A 20,496-nucleotide genomic window follows, 5' to 3' on the forward strand; every position below is an offset into this window, starting at 1 on the left:
TTTTTAGTATCAAAGTATAAAAGGCAAATAGTAAAATGGTTACTAGTTCCTGTAATTTTTTTTTAGGAAACTTTCCACAAGAAAAGACGATTATTTGTATTAAGTCCTTTCCCCTCACATTCCAAAGGTTTCAGATTTTAAATTAGTGTCTTTACTGGTTTAAACCTTGTTCAAGATGCAACTAAACAAGTATGAAAGTGCGGCTCATGGCTAGTTAAAATATATGGAAGTTAAGAACTCTGGCATGTAACTAGTTTGTGATTTTGTGTACTCTGGATTAACCTAAGATAATTAAAAAAAATTTCCTTAATACCACACTATATATTGGTATACAATGTCAAGATTGTCATTCAGTAGTATGTAAAAATATTAACCAGGTTATTTTAGTGATAAGACAATACCGGGCCAAGAAAAAAATAAGTTTACCCAATAAAATAGTTTATTTCATATTAAGGCGTTTGTAGAGCATCTTTACGTAAACTAGTAAGTTGCCTCGCATCAATATCTGTTGTAGAATGGCCTGAAAAGAAAAAAGGGTAAATTAAATACTTAAAGATTATAGTTTAACGTCCTTAGTAATCTCTAATACTAGAAATTTAATATTACGAGATTCTTGTTCAAAAATTGAAATCTCACCATTGACTAAATCCAGGATAAAAGCGATGTCCATGCCCGTGACGGTAACTTTCGTAGCCATAGTTTGGTGCGTAGTTTTGATCATACCCCTGGTAGTAATTATAACCATTATCGTAGTACCGTTGGGCCACAACTGCAACCACCACCAGCATTAATAACTGTTGGCGGAGATAAAAAAAAAAATAAACAAACAAGTTACACATCTAAACAAAGTTTGCCAATCCTTAAACTCTTAGACACAAGAAAGAATTAAACCAACACTTACAACGAACTGTAAAGTATACATGATTAAACACAAGACAGCTGATCTCTGCAACCAGTTGACACTGACGACAGAGAGCCAGCAGCGTGGTTATATAGGTTTCACCATCCCCCCCCCCCCCCCCACCTCAGCCCAGAATGAGCGAGACGAACGTTATCTCGAACCTTCCCCATTGAGCGAGGGGTCAAAGCCTCGAACGAAGAACCATGGAAGACGCTCGACCTGTCATGTGGGTGCGCGCTGTCGAGACCCCTACAGCCCGTCCTCCAAACAAAGGCAAAAAAGTGATTCCATGCACCCACCAACCCCCCTGATTATAAATGAAAAACAGTTTACACACGACTCACAACTGATTTCGTCCGATCACTTCCGGAACAAGTGCTTCACTGACGAATTTTGTTCGAACCGCAATGCTGTAAATGCTTCACTCCACGTACTATAAATACAAATAATAGCCAACAGAAAGTAAACACCTAACCTAACCTATGCCCATATATGCAGAATATAGTAATATATTATACTATTAATTTATATATGAGAAAATTCCCGCTTGGAATATACAGCATGTACAAATTTATGAATGCGTCTGTGGGGTCGACCGCTGGATGTAATGGACTTGAGTCGAGGACTGGTGACTATTGTTGGCCAACCCCCAAAAAATAGGGTAGTTAACACCTTCCGATTCCTTGTTTTTGCTGTTGGTTACTGTTTTTTGTGGTGATGCTCCAGGTCTCACTGATACAGGACGTATTTTCAATTTCCTGTGCTGATGGGAAATATCTTAAATGCATGAGCTTTTGTTATTTAACATTAAATGGCAAGTGGATAATAGCTTTTTTATAGCTTTTTACTTTTTTTCACATAGCTTTTTTCCTCCGGGACGATGTCATTCCAATTTACGATAATGGATGTATATTGCATAAATATTTAAGTACATAAAAAGATCTCAATTGTCCAATTGATCTGAAGGTGTATGTTTAATTAGCTGGCCTCTCGACACTACATTGCATTTGAGGCCTTAACCGCATCTATCCTAAGTAAAGAAAAGATGTATTTCGCTCCTTGTCTGTATACACTGAGAACATACTTTTACCCTGGGATAGGTTCATTATTAAAGTATATGAAGAGGATGGGGCACAATAACGTGGCTAAGAATTAATGACCAAGCCACACACCTAGAAAATGAGGAGACGATGACTAGTTTGTGGTTTGGTCATCATTACTAAAGTATAGGAGTTGGGTGGTCAAGTAAACTCGCGTAAAGGCCTTTAATAACAAATGAAAAAGTTGATAGACCTTAATCCCAACACCAGTTCCTCCATATTTTGATTATATTCATCCAATTGCAGGATGTCCCTAATGGGGTAGTCTTAAATTTGTCCATAATGCCTGATAAGAAAACGGGGTGTTATCAAGCATTATTTTTGTATTATATGTTTTAGTTTTCTGAACTGTTAGGCCTAAGGTGGGCGACGGTGAAATGACTAGTTGACAGTAATTTACATTATTTTTACATGGATAAAATATTTTAAAGATGCCGGATTCGAACACGGAAATGAGCGATACAATATTCAAGAAAAGTTCGAGCGTAATTAGTTTTGAGTTACGTGTGAAGCGTTTTTCATTTATAAACCTGGTTTGGCGGCTGGATTAATGAGGAATTAGGTCATTATTTATTACGACGGGCTCTTTATGAGTACTAACGTGTATTTACAACACATAGTTGAAGCATTTAGAGAAACGTGATTTGAACATAGGTGAGCAAGGGATGTCAAAGCCGAGCGATGTAACCCATTGATATATAAAAATATATATATACCTTACCTGGTACATATTCATGGTGAGTTTTCTATAGTGCCTGAACTATGTACTGGACAAAAGTACGGTTGCTTGCTTGTCAGCAAGCTATATGGTTGTGGTCTTAATAACCCTCCCGTGTGAGATAGAGCTTAAGGCTATCAACAAACCAAGGATGTGAGCGAAGCACTAATCGAGAATCGTGCCCGTCTCGCTCCTGTATTCTTCACGTACTCACTTCGGGACTCGAGAGCGACTAAGGTCACGCAGACTCGGCGTTGGACCCTCATACGCACTACTCGGGGTAGGGAAGTGGCGATATATTGCTATATCTGTGCTCGTTATGTCATGGCTAATGCCATGACATAACGTAATGCTTCAACGTTAGTGTCCATATTACTGTGTTGAACATGCTTGATGAAATGATTGCGAAATGATATTAAGAATATCGCTTCTTAGGATCTTGGAAACATGTGAGTAGAGATGTTTTTCACATTTTTTCTACTTCTCCCGATCAGGTAGTTATGGTATTAGTGTTGGTAGTTGTGCTGGCTGTGGCCTCCCCACGGCACCACGACTACGGTCACCGTTACCACCGTAGACCCAAGCACAACTATGGCCGTGGTTATGGATATGGATACGAACAGGGATACAATTATGGTGGAAGTTATGGTAATTGGTACGTTAATATAAGTATATCGCTAAAAATTCAATTTTTTGTTTAATGGTATTTAAATATTTGCCTTCGAGGTAGCTTTGTAACAGTGTAATGTTGCACTCTCTTTGTTTTTTGCCAACCCCGACTTGACTATGCTGGGCTTGTACCCAACAGCAATTACTGTTAAAAATTTGGTGAGGCTAGCCCCAATGGTCTGACCTTAATTTCGTACAATCCTTCTAATTCATAGATATAGATGGTATGCAATATAGAGAATAACCTTTAGATTTTGAACACTCATCTTGGCCTTCTCTACAAAAACTTTGGAAACTATCGTGGATAGAATAACGTGGTGTTATAGAGAAAACGTTAATGATAGCCTTGCAGTTTTCTATGAATTGATTAGTCTGGAAACGTTCAGATATCTTATAAAACTAAGTTATAAGGTTGTTAGTTCCTACGTTTAGATAAAATTATTTCTGCTTGTAATGCACATAAGAAACGTACATGCAAAACAAGGATTTCATCACTACATAAACAACCGATTTTTCCTGTTTTCTTTGTTTTATATCTCAACCTCAGACTTGACTATTGCTTAACCATTGTCGCACTTAAAGCAACGAAATTTAGATGATGCAGAAAGATCGTATTTGCGTAAATTTTCAAATTTATTCTCATGTAAAAAGAGACTTGGTTAAGAGTGTTTGTTTGTGGGTTTGGCTTGCTTATATATGACGCGTTGAAAACGTAAGATAGTGATAACGTTTCCATTTGTGATAACGCACAGTGTTTGGAGACTATGACCTTTACACTCGGTATGTGGAAGGCAGTTGTGAGGAAAACGAGCTGAGCCACAATGACTTAAAAAAAAAAAGAGAAAGCATATGAGGACATGGATGGATCCGGGATCGAGAGGACTGATGCTCGTGGATGGATCCGGGATTGGACAAAGGGAACGACTAGTGCCTAACGACTAATGATGGAAATAAGTGTAATATTTGTTAGCGTTGTATGCTTTGTAGGACTAAACGTGTGCGACACTAGCTCACAAATTGGCCTTAAAAACCCAAAAAATATGTTTTAGCGAAATAGTTTGCTTATCCCCTCTTATTTGAAGGAGAAATCATTCATCTCTCGCATGAAAGGTTGTCAATGTAAATTATTTACAGGAAATAAAGTTCGTAACACTGCATTTGACTATTGACCGAAACTCAAGGTATACCTTAAATATTTGCAAATAAAGAACACGGAAGGTTGCATTGTGGAAAGATTTAGTGATAGTTGTTACTGCTCTCTCCTAGACTCTGTTTGCTAGAACTTTTGCTCTATTGGTGGCTTCCATTGGTCGTACTCCTGGGATTTATGTTGTAAGCCTGATTATAAATGTTGAGGGAAAATACCCAAAGGAGTACAGAGAGACACAGATTGTGAACAATATTAAAAATTAATTTAAAGGTAAATAATGGTAACATGCATAAAGTTATATCAGTAGACTCACACATTACTTCCTGTGACTTTCGTTAATGTGCAAGGATACGACATGGTGAGCGTATGGACACTAATATTTATATAATTAAATAATATTAAATATTGAGAACATTGCGCATCTACTTATGAACCTGTTCAGCTTTTTATAATCTTTCGCGGCTTTGTTTACATTTATTAAACTAGTTTATTAGCGCTGAAGCACCAAGGGGCTGTTCATAGCAGTATCACTTGACCAGGAAGGTTCAATGCTTGTAAACTTTTCAATGAATGTAAACGAATGATTGAGAAAATATGTTTTGGTTTGTAAGTAGATGTATATGGTTGTTGAATCCTGACCCAGACACTATATTTAGTACTCCGTATCACTCAAAACGACTATACATTATTTTGCATTTAAGATGTATACAAAATGTGGAGTAGCTGAAATATCTGGCTGAGTAAACCACTCTGAGAAATTGTGAATAATTTCCGTATGTTCCTCCTGCGTCCCCCATGTTTTGTCTAGTTTGACGTCGACGTCAAGTGCAGGACACTCGCCCCAGAATATCAGATATTTCACAAACAGTGAAAACATCCTAAATATTTACCGTAATTATATTCTTTAAGTAGAAAAAACTAAAAGGTGTCCATTTTTCAATAAGGGTGTCTTTACATATGCTACACGATATAAATAATCGCTAAATATATAGAGGTACTACTTGGCTGAGCGGATGAATAATAGCTAGCCTTTGGCCAGCCTCGGCTGACTTAACCTCCACTTACTAACACAAAAATAATATATAATAATGTATAATAGTCAAACATTTTTTACAATATTCAAAAATTAAGTAACAGAGTCGCCGATTAAGGAATGAACATTATATTATTAGGGAGTACATACACAATTTATATTTCTTTTAAGACATTTATCCCTCCTCATTGGTGGTGCCTGAACGTGACGTAGAGGCTCGAGGAGCTCTACGATCCACAAGGCACTTGACCAGCCTGTGAAGCTGCTTTTAGACTAAGTGAAGACTCGGACAAATCCTGTCTTTGAATGTAAACCCTTCCGGGTTTATATCTCGGGTGGGACAAGAATGGGTTGGGCAAGTTTCCTTTCCCCTAATACCTCAGTTCACATAATCGCATAGGTATCCTATAGTTTGAAACTGTTGTGTAGTTGCATCCTGGAGAGGGTCATTAGTATGACCATGTTAGAGCCTCGATACAAGCCTAAAGTACATGCATTTTATAGTTTACTTTATGAGAGTTTACTTTAGTCTTAAACTATATTTTAAATTAAAAACACCTACTGGTTGGTCAGCAAGATATTATGGTTGCCTTAGTTATCCTAAAGAGGTTCATAAAACTTAAGCCCAATATCAAACGAAACTGTTCATAGGCCAATATGTTCATCCCGCTACCTCTCACCCCCCCCTCCCTCTCCCTTCCCATTGATCTAGAAGTACTCACGGTAGAGGCTGTGGCTTACTGAACTATTGTTCTAGCCCAGCCTCCTAAGGTTTCCAAATGCCAACAAATGATCATACTAAAAGGCCCTTCTCCTAACCTGCCAGAGGACCCAAAACAGAAAACGGGACAGTACGTCAATTTCCCGAGACGCTACCATTTTCTAGTACGACAATTTTTAACCTTAGGTAGACCATACGTCAAAATGCGACGTTCTATTATGAGGACGGGTTGGATTAACATGGTCTAAGATCAAGCCGTTACTGATTATTCTCCTCTATCATTTCCCAAAAAGTCATATTGTTTCTAAATGGGGATTTAATTACATTATCCAACCAACCGCTGGAACTGGTCGGTATAACAACGTCCTCGCTTCTTGCGGGTCGGCGCTCAATATCCGATGTTCCAAGTGGTTGACCACTACTTGAGAGTTGAGAGAGAGACGGAATGTCTCTCACTCTCTCTCCTATTCCGGAGCCTTGTTCTCATATCCCTTCAAAGTGTTAAACAGTCCTATATAGCTTGACGCTTGCTCTGATAATAAACTTAAAAAACTGATATAATGTCCCACCTCTTTGTCATGTTAATGTATGGGGTTACAGGCCATATGTATGGGGTTACAGGCAATATGTACGGGGTTACTGGCCATATGTATGGGGTTAAAGGTCATATGTATGGGAATGCAGGCCATATGTATGAGGTTACAGGCCATATCTATGGGGTTACAGGCCATATGTATGGGGTTAAAGGTCATATGTATGGGGTTACAGGCCATATGTATGGGGTTACAGGCCATATGTATGGGGTTAAAGGTCATATGTATGGGATTATTGGCAATATGTACGGGGGTTACAGGCCATATATATGAGGTAATAGGCCATGTGTATGAGGTTACCAGTCATATGTATGGGGTAACAGGCAATATATATGAGGTTACAGGGCATGTGTATGAGGTTACCAGTCATATGTATGGGAATACAGGCCATATGTACGGGGTTATAGGCCATATGTATGGGGTTACAGGCCATATGTATGAGGTTACAGGCCATATGTATTGGGTTACAGGCCATGAAGAGAATTTGAATCCAAAACCTGAATGGCATCCTCGGTTCTTTAAAGGAATTGGTGGATTTGCAACGAACAGGGACAAGAATAATTTCCTATTTTTGGTAAGGTATTTGATGTGCATTAGATATGTTAGAACTAGCACTATTGCAAGTGCATTGTCAATAATGGCTCCCCCGTCTCTCTCTCTCTCTCTCTCTTCTCTCTCTCTCTCTCTCTCTCTCTCTCTCTCTCTCTCTCTCTCTCTCTCTCTCTCTCTCTCTCTCTCTCTCTCTCTCTCTCTCTCTCTCTCTCTCTCCTCTCCCTCTCTCCCGTTATTTCCAGTTCCAGCTCCTCTCTTAACTCTCCTTTGTTGCGCCACTCTCACTCAGGCGTTGCATCGCGCGTCCCTCTCATCACCACCTTCCTGGCCACACCAACAGTGGGCACAGTGTCCAAGGAGCAACGCAATTCAACACTGAAGAAACGTCATTCACGTTGATTCAACCATGAAATAACGTTGATAACGGTGAGTCATGTTAAATTCACGGTGATCTTGAATACTGTGTATCTGGTATTATGTCTACAATGATTTAAAAAAAAAGAGCCACTCAAATTTCCACCCTCCCGCTCCGTCTATTCCAACATATACGGCTTCTACAACTTGCTTTTCCTCATCTTCGCTATAGCTGGTAACCATCACCACAGTCAACCCTCATCTCTCCACCATCCTTCTCGTCCATCTTCCATCATTCATTGCTGTTATTTCAAGATCCCAATACCTTGGCTCCTTACCCTTAACTAACACCTTTCGTGCTTTGCAAATTCTCATCCCATCTCCACTATTTAACTCCCCTCTTCCTGTGCTTCCCCCAACCACAATTCTTCTCCCCTTTGTTCCCATTCCTTTCCCCTCCCTCTTACCCCTTCCATTCTTTGCCTCCATCTTCTCTCAACCTATTGGCCTGTGTAACCAGTGTCACTTTTAATCACAGACTCAAGTCCAAATAAGTACTTTTCACTAACAGTTCTTCTTGCACCTCCTATACATATCACGAACTCTTCTGCCAGTCCCAGCAACAATACTTCGACTCCAAATCACTCATTCCCCAGCTGCCAACTCCGGCATCACAATGTTTAGATCCCCTTAAAACTACCTGTTGAACGCTATGCTTGCACTCTGTTTTTACACATCTTACCTGGTGTACCCATCTCCAACCCCCTCTTCCATCCAGCCTTCAGGAGAGGATGGCGTTCATTTGGAAGTCTTTAGCAGGCCGAAAACGCCCTAGTGGTTCTTGTTTTGCTGGAGAGAAAAATTCCTAAAGGCACAACTGATACAGTCTTTCCCTAACGGTAATGTATTACCAGGAATGAAAGATGCAGAAAGTGTGCAGGTTGAGTGACTCTATCATAAAAGGCATGAAACTTTGGGGAATTTTTGGAGTCAAACATGAAGATTTTCGTCGATAAAATCCTTGGTGAATTAGTTACCCTGAGACATAATTCGTCTTATGTCCTTCATTTCTCATTTCAGCATCTTGACTAAGATCCAGGCTCTTTTGCCTGTTCAATCGTGGTGTTGAATTGTTGAACAGTCAATTGACTGTTCAACTGTTCAATTGTGGTGACATTCGTATATCACCCCTTTCTCCTAAATTATAGCATACCAAGACAATTATACAAGGACAACTCGGTAAATACATTTGTAATCCAAAGCATGATAGGTGTAGCAGTTAAGGGGCAATGATCTTAGTCATTGTGATTTCAAACATTATAAATTCAGTGGGAAATTATAAATTTCCCTAGGAGACAAAGTTTCATGAATCAGCATATTGGTAGGGGACAGAAAGTAAAATTTTGGTGAAACATTTTAGAAGCATAGTAGAATTCAAAGCCAAAACTTGGCAAGATCTCACCATGGACCCAAAAATAAATGTGTAAAATCCTATCAAAACCACTTTAAGTTATCTCCAGTGCACCACTGGACACAGCAGTAATTGGTGGCAACTAGCCGAAAGGTCACACAGATCATACTAGTATGCAGAACTGGTATCACTTAAACTGCTTAATTACAATTAATATTCCTTACAAAGCATGCTAGAGCTAAGAGAAATTAGCTGTTGTGACAGGGGGATATGCTACAAACGACACTGGAAAAAGGGTATAAAATAGGCGATATAATGATAAAAAAACAAAATACTGAATGAAAGAGAGATAATAATGGAAGCCGGAAGCACCAGCGAGCTTGAGAAATATATTAATATGCAGTTATAATTTGGGGAAAAGCATGAACTAGAAAAGATTGAAGGTGGATACAAGCAACATTTACAACTTCAGGATCAAGTGTCACGGCCACCTGGAAAGTCGCTTTGGTACCCTGCATGATATATAAGACGCTGTGACTGTTTTGTGACATATACTGTGTTACATACTCCTTCAGACTTGGCGAGTTTTCCATAATTACCTACTCGAGAGTCAGGATGTAAAAATGTACCCGGCATGAGAGCTTAGTCTTGACTGAAGAACTTGATCTTCCGTCGCGAAAACACACCTACAAGGGCTCACACACACACACACACACACACACACACACACACACACACACACACACACACACACACACACACACACACACACACACACACATGAACATGACCTAAACAGACTGAATGAATGGTCCAACAAATTGCTGCTAAAGTTCAGCCCGAGTAAATGCAAGGTAATGAAACTAGGCAGTGGGAACAGGAGGCCAGACACAGGATATAGAATACGAGATGAAGTCCTTCATAAAACGGACAGAGAGAAAGATCTAGGAGTTGATATCACACCAAACCTGTCTCCTGAAGCGCTTATAAAAAGAATTACGTCTGCGGCATACGCGAGGCTGGCTAACATCAGAACAGCGTTCAGGAACCTGTGTAAGGAATCATTCAGAATCTTGTACACCACATATGTAAGACCAATCCTGGAGTATGCGGCCCCAGCATGGAGCCCGTACCTTGTCAAGCACAAGACGAAGCTGAAAACAGTTCAGAGGTATGCAACTAGACTAGTCCTAGAACTAAGAGGCATGAGTTACGAGGAAAGGCTGCGGGAAATGCACCTTACGACACTGGAAGACAGTAAGGGGAGATTTTTTCAGGGATATTCCTGCATGGGCCGTAAGCCTCTGGCTGGCCCACTAAGTGTTGCTTGTTTCAGTTTTACTTGGGCGGAGTATGAGTATTTATGACTCGTATGGTCGCTTCAGTAAGATTTTTCCATATACGTTTAACAACTTATTCTGCTCTGTTGAATCAAAGTTGAAATCTTAATGGGTTTGTAACTCTGCACTGTGTTAGATAATGTTCCAGTGGTCTGTCGGGCATTTCTCCACAGTGCTAACATTTCCTCTCATTTTCCGGAACCTGTAAGCCTATTTCCCATGCACATGGGTATCCAAGCCAGATGCGATGTAAGTGTACTTCTGTTGTTCTACTGCTCCCTTTCATGAAGCTAAGTTGTTCGTAGTTGGTTGAATTCTTGTACGAACCCGCTGATCATGATGTACAACTGCTGTGCTGTGGTTACAGTACATCTTAGATTGCTTCAACGTCCAAGGGGAGATATGATCACTACCTACAAAATCCTGAGGGGAATTGACCGGGTAGACAAGGATAAACTATTAAAAACTGGTGGTACGCAAACAAGGGGACACAGGTGGAAACTGAGTACCCAAATGAGCCACAGGGACGTTAGAAAGAATTTTTTCAGTGTCAGAGTTGTTAACAGGTGGTATGCATTAGGCAGTGATGTGGTGGAGGCTGACTGCATACACAGTTTTAAATGTAGATATGATAGAGCCCAGTAGGCTCAGGACAGTTGAGAGGCGGGATCAAAGAGTCAAAGCTCAACCCCCTCAAGCACAAATAGGTGAGTACACACACACACACACACACACACACACACACACACACACACACACACACACACACACACACACACACACACACACACACACACAGTTAAAACGAATGTTAGTGCAATAATGCACATAGAATAGGATCAACAAATTTATAGAACTTCTCATCACATAAGACCGATGTAATAGTCATTCTGAATTCAAACGGCTCCAGAAAGAAACAATAATATAACTGTGTTCTCAATCCATGGGAAGAGAGAGGAGGGGAAGATACTTACGAGAGATAATGAGAGAACAAAGAACGGGTATGAGGGCCGAATAAAGGGTAAAGATTCATTTAAAACTAGGAGTAATATACCTGAAAGAAACCGTGTAGGGGTAAGAACTGAATGAAGCCAAGGAGCATATCCCCATTGAGAGTATGTGTAGGCCATTTGAAGACAGAATGTTAAGCATTCTGAGAACTAACAAAGAACTAGTGACAAGGAAAAAATGCAAGCAATAATCTATCAACAAGCAGACACGCAAGTTGATCTTACAAAATAGAGGTTTTCATCACCTCACGTGCCACACTGGACCTATTAACACACAAGTGACTTTACAAAATTAAAAAGATTTACTCGGAAAATTATGCAACTGGCTTGAATTATTATCTTCATTACACACGTTACAAGGATGGTGACTCTCAAAAATAATAAAAATAAAATTAATACAGTTTTGACTAGCTTTAAAACCTTTGATAGAAGATTGCCACATATCTACCCCGAATCTAGAACATATTTGAACGGTGTTATATATATGACATTTTATAAAACTCATATTACATGATTTTTATATATCGGACTGGCTTCAAAACACACGTTTTAAATTGCGTCACGTGTTTTGCCCTCACACCTGGTGTTATAGGATTGATGCTATATATCTGAATGACCCTATAGAACATTTATATATCATAACGTTGTTATTACAGTTTTTTTTTTCAAATCACAGCATGCAAAATAGTTATTGATGCCAGGCAAGCCAAACTTTAGTTTGTACAAAAAATACTTTAAAGACAAATGAATGACTGGGTGTGTTAATTTCATATCTAGTATTAGTTTTATTGGGGTGTGGCAAATCTAGCTTAAAAATTATGGAAAAAATTGCTTAAAAGTGATGGCAAAATCCATCTTAAGAGCATTTGGCAAAAAGTAGGGTTTAAAAAATGTCTAGATAAAATCTAGCTTCAAGTGAAAACAATTTTAAATAACAACTACAAAACTAAATAAAATACAATTAATATTATGATTTATAGTAAAGTGAGGCGACTCACGTTATATTGCAGATAATAAATCTGACCATTCAACACTAAGGAAACGAGGTTAACACAGAGTATTACTTGTTTGTTATATATTCTAACGATCTTCTTGTGGACTCTGAAGCCTCAAACCATTTCAGAATCACCAATCACCCGGGGAAACTTAATCCTAAGAAGTTCAAGCTTTTGCTGAAAGCTGACGTTAAAACCGTACAGGTAATATTACGAATGAACGTCAACCTAAAATACCTTGCGGAACGTTGTCAGATTTCATGGTACATAATTAATCCATGAAGACTTCAGTGAAGAGTAAACAACTGTCAATATCTTTACGAGATTTATAATGAGACGAAAAAAGTTATTATATTTATTGAAATCACTGATGGCGATAATTCAGATGATGGGGGAATAATATTACAAGGAATAAGATTATTGAATTTAAAACATTTATTTAGTTTTCCTCAGAAATAATCAGAATATGCTTTGCAGAAATTAACATGAGACGTATTCCTATTTCCTCGAAAAGGTATAAAAGTACGGAGAAGAACAAAGAAGATAAATATGATCATACAAGATTATTTCAATTATTTATAAATTCGAGGTAATAGCCGAATAACAAGTAAGGAAAGTAAATATAGTGAAATGTTACGTGATCATGCCGTAGACGCTATTGCAAAAGTCAGATATTTTTACTACTGATCAAATGTCCCTGAATGACTAACCATCCTGCGAGATTGGAACTTTTAAGTATCACTGCTACCTTATTCACTCCTGTCATCTTAATAGTATCATTATAATACATCCAGAGTTTGCCAGTGCAGCCTATTGATCACATGCCTCTGTATGACTAACAATCCTGTGTGATGGGGGATTTTTACCATCACATAGCTAGTTCTTGACCCATTCTCTACTCTTCATATAGTCTAGGGTAGCTGCACAAATGCAGATGTACCTAAATGTGTTAATTAAAAAAATATCTATTTTCTGAATATAGAGAAATGGAAATCGAATTAAAGCAGACGAGATTACAATGCATGTTATTGCAATAAAGGGGACAGAACAGAAGGAGTGAAGGATCCAGGAAGGGTCCAGGAGTAAATTTTCAGGACTAAATGATTTAAGAGAGATGAATCCAAGAGGGAAGATTTCCGGAGGGAAGATTCAGTTAGGTAGGAATCACTATCGAACTATCGAAATGGGCGAGGATCTACACAGAGAGAATTGAAGAATATCCACACGTGGAAAATTAAAAAGAAGAGGATCTACAAGTGGAAAACTAGATTTTTAGTCTCATTATCTAAAAATTTAGGTCGTCTCTGTTTTATAATCGCATAATTATCATAAATACAATTATCAGCCATCTTTTGTTTGACATTCAACACGGGAGAGACCTTATATTCATCCAGTACCTCTTTCCTATAGTATCTGGCCAGGGACTGTATGCCATTGTCTCTCCTGAGGGCAGGGTGAATGAGTCTCTCCTGAGGGCAGGGTGAATGAGTCTCTCCTGGCATGTGTGAGAAGGTTTTGAGTAGAAATCTTGGGATCTTATATTGTCCCTAAAATACATATTAGTTCTCTGATCCTGCAGTAATAACACGAGTTCAACAATTAAATTATGTGTTATTTGATGTAATTTCATTCAAAGCTATTCTTAACTTTTGTTCAATCTAGAATTTCTGTTCTGGAAAGCTTAAGCTTGTAATTTCGCCAGGGTGGAAATGTGAATTACAATTCACTTGTTATTCTGAATAAATACTTTGAATGTTATATAGTTATTAATGTCACTTTAGTATATTAGTTATGATATCATGTTTTGTTTTTTAGTTTTTAAACAACGAATAGTCAAGCTGGACTTAATGAATGGGTCCCCAGTAAGCTATCCACTTGAACCAGTCACGACCTGTTTTGTTGGGTGGGCTGTAAGTAGGAAGTGCTGATGTTGACTGCAGATGCTGACAGCATCAGAGTGGCTGTTGAAACGTCAGATTTGACGCTAACATTACCTAGCGTAGGTTATCTAAACGTCAGGTTCAGTGCTGACAACATTAGCGTGGTCTCTTGGAATGTCAGGTTCAGCAGCTGACACACACAGGGTGGCTGTAGGGAACGTCAGGTATAGCACCAACACCATCAGGGTGGGTGTTGGGACGTCAGTTATAGCACTGACACCATCAGGGTGGGTGTTGGAACGTCAGTTATAGCACTGACGCCATCAGGGTGGGTGTTGGAACGTCAGTTATAGCACTGACACCATCAGGGTGGGTGTTGGAACGTCAGTTATAGCACTGACACCATCAGGGTGGGTGTTGGGACGTCAGTTATAGCACTGACACCATCAGGGTGGGTGTTGGAACGTCAGTTATAGCACTGACGCCATCAGGGTGGGTGTTGGAACGTCAGTTATAGCACCGACACCATCAGGGTGGGTGTTGGGACGTCAGTTATAGCACTGACACCATCAGGGTGGGTGTTGGGACGTCAGTTATAGCACTGACGCCATCAGGGTGGCTGCTGGGACGTCAGTTATAGCACTGACACCACCAGGGTGGGTGTTGGGACGTCAGTTATAGCACTGACACCACCAGGGTGGGTGTTGGGACGTCAGTTATAGCACTGACACCATCAGGGTGGGTGTTGGGACGTCAGTTATAGCACTGACACCACTAGGGTGGGTGTTGGGACGTCAGTTATAGCACTGACGCCATCAGGGTAGGTGTTGGGACTTCCGTTATAGCACTGACACCATCAGGGTGGGTGTTGGGACGTCAGTTATAGCACCGACACCATCAGGGTGGCTGCTGGGACGTCAGTCCTAGCATTGAAAGCATCAGCGTGGGTTGTGAGACGTCTGATCCAACATTAACATAATCAAAACGGTTATTGGGAGAATCAGCTCATTAGTCACAATATCAAAGTGACTTTTTGTAGCCGCTCAGTAACTTTTGAAACCGATTTATTACTCAAATCGTATATCATCAATTAACCTACAACCAATGAGATCAAAATTAGATATTAGATTATCAAATAAAGCAACGATATTAGTAAAACTGGTTGCATTATACGAGACCTTGCAGTATCCTCATACATAGTAAAACCCTTCTTAAATACAAGATAGACTTGTAGCTCACGACCAAGAACTTCGTACACTGGATCAACACGTCTACAACCACCAACAGGATTATAAAAACTTAGGATCAAAGTTAATACTCAACATAGTCATTTAAAGGAAAACTCTCTACTCCGTACGTCTTGCTAAGTTACTTGAGAACTTGACCTGGGTAAGGTTAGGAAAGGACAATTGAACGTAGATCAATGTCTCGTTTCTTATATGGTTCGATCGACGTTCGATCGTCAATGGTTAAAGTGGTGACGAACCGTTTCTGAATTCCATGCTCTCGCTTCTTGCCTGGGTCGGTGTTCGAATCCCCCGATAGTTTAAGTGCTTGGGCATGATTCTTTGATTTTGGTCACATATATCAACTCTTTTTTTTTTCTGTTCTCGTATCCCAATTCATCCTGTCCTTATATCCCAGCTCATATCCTGCACTCATATCCCAACAAATTTCCTCTTCTCTTATTATTTCCAAGTTTCATATTCTTTTCCTTCGTTATTACCATACATATAATTTGTATGTCTTGGTTTCCCAACTGCACAAAGAAAGATAACAATTAATTTCATTGTGATAACTGTAATTAAATTTATGTAAATAAAATCGCTATCAAAATCAGTGTTAGAATTTCGTAATTAAATCAAAGTTAAGGTATCTTAAGGCATCAGATCTGAGAAATCGTAATAAAATTAATCCGTATATATAGGTGAACGATAAATGAATTTAATTCGATTGCGATATGAATTAATTCTGCTGTCAAAGTCTGTAGAATGTGTGCTTTTTACCAGTTTAAAGTTTTCAATGGTTTTTAGCTAACTAATTCTTACAGACATTGACAAAGCTAATACTTTTAATAGGACTAAGTCCATCACAAGAAATTATTGAGTATAACAGATATTTGAGAACAATTTATTGCTCACTATTGCCAATCAACTTCCAAGAGGCATAATAACATGTGGTATTACTTTGACATGTCAGTGATAGAACAGAGTGCTACTCTGACATATCAGGAATAAAACAGTGTTGCTTTGATATGTCGGGTATAGAACATTGTTATTTTGACATGTCAGAGATAGAACAGTGCTATTATGTCATGTCAAGGATTGAACAGAGTGTTGGTTTGTTATGTCAGGGATAAAGCAGATGGGAACTTTGACATGTCTGTAATTAAACAGGGTTTCCTTCGACATGTCAGTAATAGAACAGTGTTACTTTTTCATGTCAGGGATACAACAGCGTTACTTTGACATATCATTGACAGAGTGGAGTGTTACTTTGTCATGTCAGGGTTAGAACAGAGTGTTACTATGTCATGTACGGAATCGAGCAGAGTGCTACTTTGTCATGACAGTGATAGAACATTGGATTACTTTGACATATAAGTGATTGGACGATATTACTTTGACATACCAGTGATTGAACGAGATTTCTTTGAGAAGTTAGTGACTGAACTTGGTATTATTCTGACATAAAAGAGATTGAACATGATTACATTGACATGTCAGTGATGGAACATATTGACCAAGTATTCTCCCTTTAGCGTATAAGTGATTGAATATGATTACTTTGACATGTCACTGACAGAATATTACATTACTTTCAAATGTTAGTGTCAGAACTTACAGTTTTTTATATTTTTTTCAGATATATATTATGTTTATGAAGAATTAAATTTTTGCATAGTTTTGAAGTTCTGAAAACCAAAATGTTATATATATTTAAATCGAATTCTTATACATATTATTTTCTTTCAGTAATTATATTTTCTAAAGCAATAACAAATACACTTAAATCAAAATATAATATATGCTCATTTTATTTAATTTTGAATCGTCAAGTGTATGTATTTTTTTGTTTTTCCTTCTTGTAATAGTTGAGTGTTACTCAATGTTCTTCCTCTCTCTACATTCCTCATCCTGCTCTCTCTCTCTCTCTCTCTCTCTCTCTCTCTCTCTCTCTCTCTCTCTCTCTCTCTCTCTCTCTCTCTCTCTCTCTCTCTCTCTCTCTCTCTCTCTCTCTCTCTCCTCTCCCTCTTCCCGCAGTCATCTCCCATGCCGTCATCGGTGAGATATGTCCTGGGGTTCGCCAGAGCTCTCATTCTCTCCCCTCCGTATGTTTTCCTGCTGTCTGCATTCTTCATCCACTCCTTCTTACTCCTGTCTTCACTCTTTTTCCGTCTCCTGTTTTCACTCTTTTTCTGTCTCCTGTCTTCACTTCTGTTCTCTTGTCCTGTCTCCTATCTGTCATGCCTTCATGTCTGTCCTCTTGTTTCATCTTTTATCTGTCCCACCTGTACTCTTAGTTTTGTTGCCTGTCTATCCTTCTGTCTGTCTTTACTTTTACTCTGTTTCCTGTCTTGACTTCTATTCTTCAGTTCTCATTCTTGTTCTATATTTTGTCATCCTGTCCTCGCTGTAGTCCTGTAACTTATATTTTGTATATACCTTCGCTCTTGCCCCATCTCTTATCTTCATTATTGCCTTTATGTCTGTTCCTATTCTTATCTTCTCTTCTGTCTTCTCTCTTCATTCTTTCTTTCCTCATTCTTATCTCTCTCTTTCTTGCTGTTCTCATTCTTGTTATTAACCCTTTCTGTATAACTTTTTCACTATTTCTAGTCATTGTTTCTAAATGTTCCTGAACAACAGACTTGCAAAATATGTAAAATGAATTACATAGTGTAAAAACGAATTGTAAATCTTATGAATAATCACTACAGTTCCACCACTGATAAATACTGGTCCATCACTATGCTGAAACATGTCATGTAGATGTTGTGTTGCGAAGGTATGCAAGAAAATATGCTTCAACAATCTTAATATCATATTTATATGTAAATGTGGATATTTATATGTAAACATCACTAAGATCCGGAGAAAATTGAGAGTTCTTGTAGTGCGTTATATATATATATATATATATATATATATAATATATATATATATATATATATATATATATATATATATATATATATATATATATATATATTAGTATATTTTGGTAGCAGTCTTTCCTGTAGATATTATTAAATATGACCGAAAAAGTAAGATTAATAATTCTAACACGAATTTTCTCAATCTTTCGTACATTTCTTTTCACTGTTGGTGGTAATTCAAAAATCAATTCTCCAAAATTCATTTTTATTTCTAGTCTGACGCGACACTTGAGCGCGTTTCGTAAAACTTATTACATTTTCAAAGACTTTAGTTACACATACACAACTGAATAGAACTTACACATCTCCGATTTGTTTATATCTACATTTGAGTGAGGTGGATGGGGTGAGGTGGTATTTAATAAGGTATTAATTTCATCAACACAAGACAGAACACGAAACAATGGGTATTGAATAGAAGTGATTGTAGAAAGCCTATTGGTCCATATTTCTTGATGCTTCTATAGTGGAGCGGAGTCTTGAGGTGGGTAGAATATAGTTGTGCATTAATTGGCTGTTGATTGCCGGTGTTGACTTTTTAATGTGTAGTGCCTCGCAAACGTCAAGCCGTCTGCTATCGCTGTATCTATCGATGATTTCTGTGTTGTTTACTAGGATTTCTCTGGCGATGGTTTGGTTGTGGGAAGAGATTATATGTTCCTTAATGGAGCCCTGTTGCTTATGCATCGTTAAACGCCTAGAAAGAGATGTTGTTGTCTTGCCTATATACTGGGTTTTTTGGAGCTTACAATCCCCAAGTGGGCATTTGAAGGCATAGACGACGTTGGTCTCTTTTAAAGCGTTATGCTTTGTGTCTGGAGAGTTTCTCATGAGTAGGCTGGCCGTTTTTCTGGTTTTATAGTAAATCGTCAGTTGTATCCTCTGATTTTTGTCTGTAGGGATACCGTTTCTATTAACAATATCTTTCAGGACCCTTTCCTCCATTTTATGAGCTGTGGAAAAGAAGTTCCTGTAAAATAGTCTAATAGGGGGTATAGGTGTTGTGTTAGTTGTCTCTTCAGAGGTTGCATGGCGTTTCACTTTCCTTCTTATGATGTCTTTTGACGAAACCATTGGAGAAGCCGTTGTTGACTAGAACCTGCCTTACCCTACAGAGTTCTTCGTCGACTTGCTTCCATTCTGAGCTGTGGCTGAGAGCACGGTCGACATATGCGTTAACAACACTCCTCTTGTACCTATCTGGGCAGTCACTGTTGGCATTTAGGCACATTCCTATGTTCGTTTCCTTAGTGTAGACTGCAGTGTGGAAACCTCCGCTCTTTTCCATGACTGTTACATCTAGAAAGGGCAGCTTCCCATCCTTTTTCATCTCGTTAGTGAAACGCAGCACGGAATTCTGCTCAAACATAGAGCAAAAGCATCGAGCAAAAAGTCTTAGTCGACATGAACTTGAAACCGGCCATATACTGCAGGTATGTTGACGACATTTTTACACAGGTACCTGATGTCAGACATCTGCAGGAGCTGAAGGAGGCGTTTGAGCAGAGTTCCGTGCTGCGTTTCACTTACGATATGGAAAAGGATGGGAAGCTGCCCTTTCTAGATGTAACAGTCATGGAAAAGAGCGGAGGTTTCCATACTGCAGTATAATATATGAAATAGTTAGACATATATAGGAATGCATTTGGGTGGATATAAGTAGGAGTAGCGATGGATGAGCAAATAGGTCTTCAGCAGTTACCTCGATTCTTGTGTTCATATAAGCCAAATAGCAAGTTTTTCATAACATTGATTAAGGGAGGATACCTTTTCTCGGCATTTATATTCTAAGACTTTACTTAATCGTAAAGGGAAACGAAGTATAAGATCCAGTGATTGATGTTTAACTTTAGTTAATGGTTGTCTAACGAGAGCGACGTAACTGTCTATATTAACTTTTTTGGTTGAAT

General features: G+C 38.7%; 1 long non-coding RNA gene across 1 annotated transcript; it reads right to left on the reverse strand.

The window, feature by feature from the left end:
- Nucleotides 1-421: 421 nt before the first annotated feature.
- Nucleotides 422-1,022, reverse strand: LOC123756514 (uncharacterized). Its single transcript, XR_006772651.2, has 3 exons — nt 902-1,022; nt 637-794; nt 422-520 (listed from the first exon to the last, which is right to left on the reverse strand). It is a non-coding gene; the product is annotated as an uncharacterized lncRNA (long non-coding RNA).
- Nucleotides 1,023-20,496: the final 19,474 nt, after the last annotated feature.

This window comes from Procambarus clarkii, chromosome 22, assembly GCF_040958095.1.
Source record: "Procambarus clarkii isolate CNS0578487 chromosome 22, FALCON_Pclarkii_2.0, whole genome shotgun sequence".
NCBI classification, from domain to species: Eukaryota; Metazoa; Arthropoda; class Malacostraca; order Decapoda; family Cambaridae; genus Procambarus; species Procambarus clarkii.